General features: G+C 54.8%; 1 pseudogene; it reads left to right on the forward strand.

Moving 5' to 3' along the window:
• The first annotated feature begins 2,436 nt into the window (after positions 1-2,436).
• LOC147965106 (uncharacterized) lies at positions 2,437-4,109 on the forward strand (annotated as a pseudogene).
• The last annotated feature ends 2,028 nt before the right edge of the window (positions 4,110-6,137 follow it).

The following is a 6,137-nucleotide window of genomic DNA, read 5'->3' on the forward strand; positions in this document are numbered from 1 at the left end:
GCAGTGACCAACGCCTGGGTCATCCGATGCAGCCGATCTCAATCTCAGGCCGCAGAGTTGAAGATGCCGATGTAGTCGCCGTTAGGTTGGAGTAGAGGCGCACTGTAGACGTGCAATGGGCGACTCAATCTGATCTCAGTCGGAAAACCAAAGAAAAATAACGCCAATCAATCAACCGGTCAGAGAGAAAAGCTCCAATCAGTGGATTGAAAAAAAACTGTCTAGGGCTAGCGGTCAACACAATTGGCGGACAAAATCTAAATACAGGCTGCGTGACCCCTAATAGCGATCATGGAGATCCATCGTCTCGGAGACAGCGCGGAGCGGAAGCGATGGCGACAACCAGGGTTTTGGATCGGGGTAAGAGCATCTCCAGCCGTTTGGCCCCTCGGGGTGCCTAAAAAGAGCGGCTTGGGGGCGAACCGGCGCTAGATTGGCCCCTGGGGCGACCTAGCTCGCAGTAACACCCCCAGGCGCCGGCCCCAGGACGCGCCAATTTCGAACTTGGTCGTTCCCGTTCAAAAGACGCCACAAGTCCGGCGATCACATGACACAGTTTGGCGATCGGATAAATAATCCGGCGTATAAAAAAAAAGAGCGCCACAAGTCTGGACACGTGCGCAACGCATCACTCGGCGGGGTCGGCCTCCGGCGTCGGCGGAGTCGGCGTGCGCGAGCTAGGCGGTGTCGGAGCTGCTTTTGTGCTGGGCAGCGTCGGTGTGGCTTCGGTGCTACTGGGCGTCATGGAGGCATCAACACTCGGGCTTGGCGGCAGCGTCGGCGTGGGTGTGGGAGTTGGCGGCGCCGTAGTCGTCAGCTGGTTCAGGATGAGGCCGTGCTCCGCCATGTACCACGCCTTGAGCTTCTCGTCGTTGCTCTGGAGCATGTCTGCCCCGCCCATCAGAAAAGCTAGGTCAGTGTTCCTCTTCTTCGCGGCGATGTTGGTCCGGAGCAGGTCGAGCTTGACGGCGTTGTTCGTCATCAACACCGACCACCGCGCCTTGGTCTTGTCTTCTCGTAGGGCGGCCCGGACTTGTGCGTCGGCGAGGCAGTGTTCGATGGACTCCTACACTCACGCGGTTGCCGCGTCGGCATGTTTCCCCTTCTTGGCCCCTTTGTTGCCATCTGGCTGCCCTTCTGACGTGCCCGCCGTCGGCGCGTCCGGCTTGTAGGTCTCCTTGGCCTTGTCGAGGGTGTGCCGGACTTTCGCCCACTTCTCGCACTTGTCGATCCGCTTGTAGACGTGGAGGTACTTGAACTCTTGGTCGTTGTTGCCTAGGCGATACAAGGCGAACATGCGCAGCAGCTGCGCCGACGAACAAATAGTTGGCGGGCGCACACGGCGAAGAGAAGCGGGAGACCGGCGTGCCATACCTGATCCTCAACGTTAGTGCCGCTCTGCGGGCGTGCCGCGATCTCCTCGACGATCCCATGCCATTTGTCGCACGCCGCCTGGATGAGCCCCCAATGGTTCGCCATTGCCTTCAACCCGCGCTGCATGTAGACGCCTTTAAAGTAGGGGTCGACGAGTTTGAGCTCATCGAACTCGGCCTTGATGCGCTCCCAGTACGTCTCGATGTTTTGGTTCGTGCCGGTGGTCGGGTGGAGGCAGACGACTTTCCATGCTATGGCGAGACATTCCTGTTCCTTGGACGTCCACTTGATGCACGACTCGCCGGTCCTGGCCGCCCTCTTCTTCTTCTCGCGCCTCCTCACTGGAACAGTCTCCAGCTCCTCCTCCTCCTCCTCCGCATGCTCCTCCGGCTCCTCCTCGCCGTACTCGAGCTCGCCGTCCATGTCACCGCTGAGGTCCACCGTGTCATCCTGGGTAGCGAACTCGGGGGACGCGGCGGCCGTGGCTGAGCCTGCTGCGATGATGTCGTCCATGTCGGCGTCGGTCTCGTCGGTGTCACCGAGGTGCGACGTGGATGCTTGTGAGAAGGGAAGGGCGCCACGGTGGAGAGGGGGCGTCGGGGAGGACGCGTAAGCCGGCGGCGAGTAGTTGTACAAAGGGTACTACACGCCGGCGAAGGTGGGCAAGGGCACGCGCTGGGCCGGGTGTCCATGGGGGAAGGTGATGATGGGGTTGAACCCACCATGCGCGTACCCGTCGGAGTATCCCGGCGACGGCATGCATCCCCATGGTTGTAGTGACGACGAGAAGCCGGCCGAAGAGCCGATGCTTTGTGGGCTCCAGGGCGCGTACTGGACGTAGCCACCGGGTGGATTCATCATCCCCACGCGAGCCGCCTCAGCCTCGGATTGATCCGCCGCAGCCGCAGCCGCACGCGTCGCGTTGCCCGAGCCTTCTTGGCGATGGCCCTGTTCCGCCGGTCGGCGGTGATAGCCTCCCGGCGCTGAACTTCCGCCCTCCAGTCGGTGTTTGGCATGCCCAGTGGCTTGGACGGCGGAGCCCTCTGCTTCGGCTGGGCGACGATGGCGGTCGCAGTTGTCGCAGGCTGGGAGGCGAGCGGAAGGGAGGTTGGCGGGAGGAATAGAAAGAATGAGGGGGAAGTGGGGGGGAGCGGGAAGAAACGGCGGGAAGAGGCTCTCGACTCGCCGACAGAGCGGACCCACGCCCCTTTTCGCTTGTGCCGGTGTAACGCCCCAATACCGGAGCTTTCAGATGCCTTCCAGGGTTTCCGGGTTTCGTCGTGTGATTTGTTTGGTCCGTTGCATTTCATCTTTGCATCATGTGCATTGCATCTTGTCATCATCCCATCATGTCATTTCTTTTCTTAACTCAACTAAATAAATTGCATGGATCTTCGGTCCATTTAAATCGAGGGATATTCACAATGGTGATTTCTCTTTATAACATATCCTCCCAATATTAGGGAGCTATAATAAATATTCCATTTAATTGGAAGCCACCGCAACAAACTTGCATTATAAATCCCTCTCATTTCTAAATTATTTTGCATCCATGATCTTTTCTCCGCATGGCCCCTTTCAAGTTGTAGCACTTTGGCATTATGCCGCCAAGTGGCTACTTGTTAATTTTCAGCTCAATTAGAAAATATTTGGACCCTCAAATATTTTCTTTTCTCTTCCTCTTCCTCTCCATTTCTTTCTTTTCTAATCAGTGGAGATAAGTTCAACAATCTCCAACTGGGCCAGCCTCCCTGACCGAAGCCTCCTAAGGCCCAGCCGCTGGCCTCCTCTTAACCTTGGCCGATCCCACTTCTCTCCCTCGATCCCTCCACCAGCGCCGCCACCCCGTTCCTGATCCCCACTCGCTCGCCACATCTCTCTTGATCCCCCTCGTCCTCCTCCCGATCGTGCAGTCACGGGAAGCCTCGGCTCGATCCCAATCCTCCTCCACCCCGCGCTCGATCCCGCTCTTCCTTGCGCCCTCCGGCGAGCTCGCCCGCCCGTGCCTTCTTCCCTTGTCGCAGCCGCCGAGACCCCGCCGTCGTCGCGTCCTTTTGCCGCTGCTCTGCTGCCGCCCCTCCATGTCGCCCGCTCCTCTGCTCGAGGGCCTCCCCATTCGATGTGTCATCGCGAGCTCCTTCTGCTCCCACCGTTCCCTATCTCCATCGCCTGCATCGCCTCCACGGCTCCTCCGCACCACCAGGAACCGCCGCGCCACTTCGGCGATCCAGCCCGCCGGCGACCTCGACCCTTCCAGGGCCTCCCTGGCCTCCCGACCCACCGCTACAGTGGTCCGGCACCCCAGCCTCGTCAGCGCCCGTGCCTCCTCCTCCCTCCGTTCGGCCTGCACCACCGGCCATCTTCTCCTGCTGCCTCAGCAGCCCCTTCATCTTCACGGCCAACTCCTACGAGACCTCCACCTCCTTGCTGCCCGGTGGGCCTTGTTTTTCCCCTCTTGTGGCCGCTAAGAACCGGCAACCAGGGACGTCAAGGATGCCTTCGTGGTTTCTTTCGCCAAGTACCGACGCCCGCAGATTTTGGGACACGCCAAGTTCCACTTAAAGAAGTTCCACTTCATCCGATGTGGATTTCGACAAGTACCAAGACGCTTGGATCCCTCGGATACGTCAAGTTTGACTACACTGCGGGACGAAGAATGCCAAGTACCTCTCCGAAAACGAACGTGTACCACTACGTCCGGAGGCATCGGATCCGTCAAGTCCGAAGACCTTTAGTACCACGACAACCCCGAAGGGTTTTGCATTCGTCAAGTTCACCTTCAAAACGAGTACCTCTACCATCGACCCCGTGGACGTCAAGTTCCTCTACGTTGCACCGAACCCTAACCGTCCTCGTTTGCACGCTTCGAAGGTATAACCGCCGAGACGATGACCCACGAAACGAATGCATGTTGTGTGATGTATGAGATGCACCCTTGTTCTCCTCCAGTCCGAAACTGTCGGTGCACATTGCCCCTCTTTCGCCTTGTCACCGACATGTGGGAACCCGGTAGTCTGGAGCACCCCACCATCTTGCTCAACTAACTCACGTCGCTTTTACTTTTTCACTGGCATCTCCATGAGCTACCGGAACCGATATGTTGCGTGGCATCATTTTTGGATTTATTGTCGTGGCACCCCTTTCATTTCCGCCACGATGACAAACGCTTCATAATGCTCATGTCAACGTTTTCATATATATAGCATAAAACTTGCACATGTCATCCGCATCATGATAACAACCTTTAAAATGTTTAAATTTGTTGTTGCACTAAATTGCTAAATGCATATGAGGGTTTACCGGAATTGTTGTTTGATGTTTCCTATCTCATTTAAAATGTCTAACTGTGTATTTTACTCATGCTTCACCTCTTGCCATGTTATCCAACATTTAATATTGTTGAGTACTTAAACGGGAGAGAACTAAATAATTGATGTGGTGTTCCGTCAATATGCAACTCGCTGCATATTGTGCTCCACTTAATTTGTAGGAGTGTTTGTGCATTTTGCCATGCCATGCTTCATTAAACCGGACATGCATCATACGTGTTTGTGCATCGTGCCATGTTTATGCTTGGTTGTTTACTATGTTGTTTGCTTCTTTCCGGTGTTGCTTCTTCGGGTTAGTTCCGATAACGTCGTGTTTGTGAGGATCCGTTTGCCTACGTCTGTTTGTCTTCTTCATGGACTCGTTCTTCTTCCTTGCGGGATCTCAGGCAATATGACGTACCCTCGAAATCACTTCTATCTTTCCTTGCTAGTTGCTCGCTCTTTTGCTATGCCTATGCTGCGATACCTACCACTTGCTTATCATGCCTCTCATATTGTTGAACCAAGCCTCTAACCCACCTTGTCCTAGCAAACCGTTGATTGGCTATGTTACCGCTTTGCTCAGCCCCTCTTATAGTGTTGCTAGTTGCAGGTGAACATTGGAACTTGTTCCATGTTTGGAACATGGATATTTTGTTGGGATATCACAATATATCTTATTTAATTAATGCATCTATACACTTGGTAAAGGGTGGAAGGCTCGGCCTTATGCCTGGTGTTTTGTTCCACTCTTGCTACCCTAGTTTCCTTCATATCGGTGTTATGTTCCCGGATTTTGCGTTCCTTACGCGGTTGGGTTATAATGGGAACCCCTTGACAGTTTGCCTTGAATAAAACTCCTCCAGCATGGCCCAACATTGGTTTTACCATTCGCCACCTAGCCTTTTCTTTCCCTTGGGTTCTGCAGACTCAAGGGTCATCTTTATTTTCACCCCCTCGGGCCAATGCTTCTCTAAGTGTTGGTCCAACTGAGCGATGTCCGGAGCTACCAGGGGCAACTCTGGGCTGGCCCACCCGACATCTTTCTCATCCGGTGTGCCCTAAGAACGAGATATGTGCAGCTCCTATCGGGATTTGTCGGCACATCTGGGTGGCTTTACTGGTCTTGTTTTACCATTGTCGAAATGTCTTGTAACCGGGATTCCGAGTCTGATCGGGTCTTCCCGCTAGAAGGAATATCCTTCGTTGACCGTGAGAGCTTGTGATGGGCTAAGTTGGGACACCCCTGCAGGGATTTGAACTTTTGAAAGCCGTGCCCGCGGTTATCGGCAGATGGGAATTTGTTAATGTCCGGTTGTAAAAAACCTGACGTTGATCTTAATTAAAATACATCAACCACGTGTGTAACCATGATGGTCTCTTTCCGACGGAGTCCGGGAAGTGAACACGGTGTTGGAGTTATGTTTGACGTAGGTTGTTCTAGGATCAGTTCTT

This window comes from Triticum urartu, chromosome 6A, assembly GCF_056163025.1.
Source record: "Triticum urartu cultivar PI428250 chromosome 6A, HENAU_Tu73, whole genome shotgun sequence".
Taxonomy (NCBI): domain Eukaryota; kingdom Viridiplantae; phylum Streptophyta; class Magnoliopsida; order Poales; family Poaceae; genus Triticum; species Triticum urartu.